This window comes from Rhipicephalus sanguineus, unplaced genomic scaffold (assembly GCF_013339695.2).
Source record: "Rhipicephalus sanguineus isolate Rsan-2018 unplaced genomic scaffold, BIME_Rsan_1.4 Seq639, whole genome shotgun sequence".
Classification (NCBI taxonomy): Eukaryota; Metazoa; Arthropoda; class Arachnida; order Ixodida; family Ixodidae; genus Rhipicephalus; species Rhipicephalus sanguineus.
Genome location: NW_023615674.1, coordinates 56,171 through 63,073, shown reverse-complemented (window position 1 = coordinate 63,073; position 6,903 = coordinate 56,171).

The window sequence follows — 6,903 nt, the reverse complement described above, 5'->3', positions numbered from 1 at the left end:
AATAGTAGCCACAAGAGAGTTTATAACGGGCTCTAGAAATGCCACTTTTCCAGCTTTCGCTGTGACTGTGCTGCGCTATCCGCGCAGGCCTGGCGTTTTTTTTAGTTTTATTTGAAAGCATGATTTTAATTTTATATCAATAAAAAATGAAACAAAATGGCCCACCATGGCAGGATGTATGTTCCCTTTTGTGAGTTTTCTGGATTAACACTGCTGTTCATTACCAAAAAATAATACACTGTGAGGAGCAATGCCGTGCATTGGCAAGTGCGTAGGAGTGCTCAAAGCCATTCGGTGCTTTCTGACAGATACAAGGGTTTCCTTGTTGTTTCCTCATTGTTTCAGCGTGTACGCATTTCTTATTCCTTTTCCGAGCCTAGCTTGCATTGCACGAAGGTTCTACAGCAAGGGGAGGTGGTTACAGCACTGACATAAAGAAATCTTCATTTTTTACTGCACTCTTGCGTTTTGAAGCAACTGGTTCCACCTCTTGAAGCCTTTGTATTCCAAGGCCAATTCAGTTGTGCACATAATTATTTTTTTGCGTATGTGCAATTGCAATACATATGAAAATGGGAATAAACCAAGAACCTGGGAAAATTTAGCTTCAGTTCTAGGAGAAAACAAGTGTCCACATATGTAGACGCTTGGAACACCAGTTACACTGGGTCCATCATCCTTCTTTATTGTACATGAGAAGTTCTCTTGCCAATGGCTCTGTTTCAACGTATTGATCATGACCACCATCACTACTTACCATATCCTGGATCCTTCATATTGAACAGCACAAAAAACGAGACACAAAGAAGAGACTGCACAACACGAGCGCTGACTGACAACTAAATGCTTTATTCAAGCACAAAGAAAAGAAAAAGAAAGGAAAGAAACAGAGATGCGCGCGCAACCTAAGCACATGACAAGGGAATGCAGGCATACAGCAAAATTAAGTGTTGTCCAAGTAAGCCATCTCACAATCGAGCAACGCAGTCGATGGAGTGCTGACACACGTGTCACCATTTTTGCTGATAGCAAAGGCTATCTCTCTGATTCGAGCCTCACTGTGTCCAAAAACAGCGGTCGTGCGGCAGAACTCCGGTGAGCAGCCACAAGCGGCACTGTGGGCGGCCAAATGCGAATACGGCGCACCCTTGAGACAGCTATGATGCTTACCGACGGTTACCGACATATCCTGCAACTAGGCCCGAAACACTGCTTGGAACCAGCATTGAAACCTGTTAAAAAGCTTTGCCTTTCGAGGTCTGTATCATGTTGTGTTCCTGAAAGTGAAAGCTCTTTTTGTTTGAAGGAATGTGTTTCTGCTGTCGCCAAGCCCAATGCTAATCCTGTAAAGAGGAAGTATGTCAGCTCTTTGGTGAAACACTTTTTCAAACGGCCTCAGGCTACTTACTTCGGATAAGGAAGGATTTTTTGTGGTTATGTCCGAAGAACAGTTTGGTCTTAAAGCACACAGTGCAATAAGCAGGAACTTCGTTCTGTCAGGGCTTAAGCCTGCGCAGGTTAAGAAGCAAGCCATTACACTTCTTAAAAACCTAAGTTTGGAGCATCTCAGCAATGCTGTTGGTAAAATAAAAGAAATTCTCTTGAGACCCTTTTTCACAGCCAAAACCCATAAGACTGATGTGCCATTTCGGGTTATCGTCACCGAATGTCACACCTGGCAATATGTAGTGTCCAGATTTCTTCAAAAGCACCTCAGCCATCTTTCGCTGAATGACCCTTTCTTCATCAATGGTTTGCATGACGTCAAATATTTAAACACAGATAATCCCCAAAAGTGCATGGCTTTTAGCATAGATGTAGTTGATCTATTTTATTCTATTCCCCATGCGCAGCTGTTGACTTGTGTGAAGGCTTGTATTACAGAGCAGAATGATGAATGCGCATTCATCAACAGTTGCGGTATTAGTACCGACAGTTTCCTAGAGTTGCTCACGTTTTATTTGTCTTCTACCGTGGTTGGATGGAATGATCAAGTATATGTGCAGCGATCCGGTATCTGTATAGGGTCCCGGGTAGCCCCGGTTTTATGTGACATTTTTTTTAGTTGTATTGGGGACAATGTCTTGGCTAATGATCTGGATGGAATGGTGGTGAAGATTTTTCGCTACGTAGACGATTATTTGGTTGTCACAAAGAAGGACAATTTCATGCATCAGATGATCAATGTTGTGAAATGTTTCAAAGAAAAAGGACTAGGCCTGACCTTCACAGGCAAAAGTCCTGTGGAAAGCAAAATTCAATTTCTGGAACTGTCTCTGACGTTTAATGAGCAACATGTTTGCTGGGAATAAATGCCCCTAGGTCCAAGAAGCCATTGCTTAACTATTCCTCCAGTCATTCCAAGATTGTGAAATCTGGTATCGCTGTTAACACCATTTTTTCTGCCCTAACCAAGTCTTGTGTCCACAAAATGTCCTCTAGCCTCCTATCTCAAGTTCAGCGTCTGAAACACGCGGCCTTCCCTCTTGACGCCATTGTTTCTGCGTCATTAAAAGTTTTAAACAAAGTTAGAAATGGTCCCGCAAAACCACTCGATGACAAACGAGCAAAGGGTAATAAACTAGCGGTGATCCCATATATTCATGGCATTTCTCACCGTATTAAAAAGATTGCCGACAAGTTTAACATTGACGTCTACTTTTCCGCTAAGAATAAGCTGAATACCCTGTGTGCCGGAATTGATAACTTGTCCTCAGGTGCGAGTGGGTCATCTAGGAGAACGTGCACAGTAAAACACCGCATGTAGTTCGTCCCTTGCAAAAGCAATGTAGTGTACTCAATTCCGATGTCGTGCGGTAAAGTGTGTGTGGGGCAAATGGGGTGCTGCCTCAACATTCGCCTGCGCGAGCATCATAGCTGTCTCAAGGGTGCGCCGTATTCGCATTTGGCCGCCCACAGTGCCGCTTGTGGCTGCTCAACGGAGTTCTGCCGCACGACCACTGTTTTTGGACACAATGAGGCTCGAATCAGAGAGATAGCCTTTGCTATCAGCAAGAATGGTGACACGTGTGTCAGCACTCAATCGACTGCGTTGCTCGATTGCGAGATGGCTTACTTGGACAATACTTAAATTTGCTGTATGCCTGCATTCGCTTGTCATGTGCTTAGGTTGCGCGCGCATCTCTGTTTCTTTCCTTTCTTTTTCTTTTCTTTGTGCTTGAATAAAGCATTTAGTTGTCAGTCAGCGCTCGTGTTGTGCAGTCTCTTCTTTGTGTCTCGTTTTTTGCGCTGTTCAGTATGAACCCCAACCAACTAGCCCACCTCTCCCTTTTGCTGCAATATCCTGGATCATCAGTTCAATGCGTTCATTAATAATATCGTCATCATAAACGTTGACGTGGCCACTTGCTAACGGCTCTGATTCAACACTTTTCATCATCAGTGCCTTAATCCTTAGGTTCAAGGCCCACACAACGTGTTCGTCATCATCTTTATCATCATTGATCATCATTACCAATGTGTTCCTCGTTAAGTTCAAACTGAATGTTTTCATCATCAGCAGTAGCATTGTTCAAGAGGCCTTTGCTTGTTGGTGGCTGTGCTTCAACGCGCTAATTATTGGCACATCGCAACATTTGCTTCCACTACAACATCGCAACATTTGCTTCCAAATTGCAACCTTTGCTTCCGCTAGTCGGCTCACAAATTATGGCATGTATGTCTTCGTCACTTAATCCACATCCCGAATAAAGCAAATAAATTCTAAATAACTTCTAAAAGGTGCTTTTAGCTATATTACAGATAATGTTTTGTGCAGAGCCGCACGGTAACGAAGCGGGTCCTACTACATGCGGTGTTCTATTGGCTTCTTGCATGAACTCGGCATGCCTGGCGTCCACAAATGTGGACACCGCAGGAACAACTCAACTTACAAAGCTTTGGTCACTCGCAGTGCAACAAAAGTCACACAAAAACAAGATCAACCCTTCCTTTCCTCAGATAAAGCCGAATAGTTTAAAAACTCCTACGAATTTACAGTGAACACAAAAAAAAATGTAGGTATAGACATCTTCAGGCTACCTGTGAAGAATGCCATTGTTCTGTGTGCACTTACTGCTGTTTGTTCACAGAAGTTGCCACATGTAGATGTTTTTATGACATGCTGGAGTAATGCCAACATTTCAACTCGATTTTTAAGGCAATTCGTTGGCTAGCCTGATCCCACTTCACTGATATGTTTTGTCCACATGTGGACACCGGGATACAAAGGGTTAATGGTCTAACAAAAAAGGATTTTGTGAATAGGTTCATCCTGGTACGCAATTCCCTTATTTTGAAAACCTTGTAAAGGCGTTTATTGACGGCTGGATTGACGGCGATGATGCACAACAGTCACGACGGAGCGCAGACTCTCACGAGCACGAGGGGCGCGCTTTCCGAGAAGAGGCGAAGAGGGCGACCCACTAGAAGGCGCTGGAGAGGACGGCCCATTACAAGGTTCCAATGCTTCTCTACAATTACCCCAGGTACGAAAAGGGAGCCGTCTGGCGACCTAGCAGCTGGTCACTATGAGCGGTTCATGGTAGGGCTTGAGGCGCTCCACGTTGACAATGTCGCGCCCTCGACGGCGCATGTCGGAAGATGGGTCGATGGGTTCAATCAGGTAGTTGACCGGGGACGTGCGTTCGACGACACGGTAGGGGCCTTCGTATTTGGGCAGCAGTTTGGAAGAGAGGCCAGTTGCAGTGGTAGGGACCGAGAGCCGTACGAGCGCTCCAGGTAGCAACGTGGGTGCAGAAGTGTTGGTCTCACCGCGGATGCTTTTCTGCCGCTCTTGGTCGTGCGTAGTAAAGGTCTTCGCAAGCTCGCGACACTCCTCAGCAAGTCTGGCTGTGGCAGAAATAGGCGCACACTCAGATCGATCCGGCTTGTATGGAAGGATTGTGTCGATTGTGTGCGACGGGTGCCTGCCGTACAATAGGAAAAATGGTGAGAAACCAGTGGTGCTTTGAGGGGCGGTATTGTAGGCGTAGGTGACGAAAGGTAGAATGGAATCCCAATTTGTGTGATCGGCGGCGACATACATCGAGAGCATGTCGCCGAGCGTGCGGTTAAAGCGTTCCGTGAGCCCATTCGTCTGCGGGTGGTAAGCAGTAGTTTTGCGGTGAACAATGTTGCACTCTTTGAGGATGGCTTCGACGACTTCCGACAGGAAGACACAGCCTCGATCGCTGAGCAGCTCCAGGGGTGGACCGTGGCGCAGCATGAACCGGCGGAGCAGAAAGGAGGCAACATCGCGCGCTGTAGCCGCTGGGAGGGCGGCAGTTTCAGCGTATCGCGTAAGGTGGTCTACAGCGACGATGGCCCAGCGGTTACCAGCCGAAGTCAGAGGGAGTGGCCCATACAAGTCGATGCCAACACGCCCAAACGGCCGGTCAGGGCAAGGTAAAGGTTGCAGACCTGCTGGTGACTGGTGCGGTGAAGTTTTGCGGCGCTGACAATCGATGCAGGAGCGAACGAACTTCTGCACGTAGCGGTACATGCCTCGCCAAAAGTACCGTTGGTGAATGCGGTGGTAGGTTTTTGATACCCCAGAGTGTGCACACTGCGGATCAGAGTGGAACGACTCGCATATTTCAGAACGCAGACTGCGGGGTATTACTAGTAGCCACTGGCGGCAGTCGGCGTTGTAATTGCGTCGGTGGAGGAGGTCGTCGCGAATGGCGAAATGGTGGGCTTGACGACGCAGCGCGCGAGTGGATGGTGTTGCCGATGGATCAGTGAGCAAGTCTATCAGTGAAGCGATCCATTGATCCTTGCGCTGTTCGGTAGCGATGGTGTGAATGTCGATGGAAGAAACAGCATTGTGAGACATTGAGCTGTGGGTATTGTCGTCAGGCAAGGGGGAGCGCGAGAGTGCGTCGGCGTCAGCATGCTGGCGTCCGTTGCGGTACAGCACGCGGATATCGTAGTCCTGTAGGCGACGTGCCCAGCGGACGAGGCGGCCTGATGGATCCTTCAATGATGACAACCAGCAGGGTGCATGGTGGTCGGTGATGACATCAAATGGGCGACCATACAAATAAGGTCGGAACTTCGTAAGGGCCCAGATGATCGCTAGGCATTCCTTTTCGGTGACGGTGTAATTGGTCTCGGCTTTGGTGAGCGTACGACTTGCATATGCCACGACATATTCAGGGAACCCTGGTTTGCGCTGCGCAAGGACAGCGCCAAGGCCAACACCGCTGGCGTCTGTGTGTACCTCTGTAGGGGCCGTAGGGTCGTAGTGGCGTAGTATGGGAGGTGACGTCAACAGACGACGGAGCTTCGCGAAAGCGTCGTCGCACTCTGACGACCATGAATTGAGGGACCCGTTATTTCCGAGGAGCTTCGTCAGCGGCGATATGACGGTCGCGAAGTTTCGAATGAAGCGCCGAAAGTAGGAACACAGTCCTACGAAACTACGCAGTTCCTTGACGGACGTAGGTTTGGGGAACTCGGTCACGGCCCGAAGCTTGGCTGGATCGGGAAGAATACCGTCCTTGGACACGACGTAACCGAGTATTGTCAGCTGCCGTGCTGCAAATCGGCACTTCTTTAGATTCAGTTGTAGACCGGCGTCGCTCAAACGCGTCAAAACATGCCGCAGGCGTTGAAGATGCGTGGAGAAGTCCGGAGCGAAAACAACGACGTCGTCGAGGTAGCACAAGCATGTGTGCCATTTCAGGTTGCGCAGAACAGTATCCATCATGCGCTCAAAGGTGGCGGGCGCATTACACAGCCCAAACGGCATGACGTTGAATTCGTACAAGCCGTCGGGCGTGACAAAGGCGGTCTTCGGTGGAGCGTCATCAGCCGTCAGTACCCTGAGCGCAAATCGAGAGATGAAAAGAATTCTGCCCCTTGCAGGCTGTCAATCGCGTCGTTGCCGCAGTGGTGGTT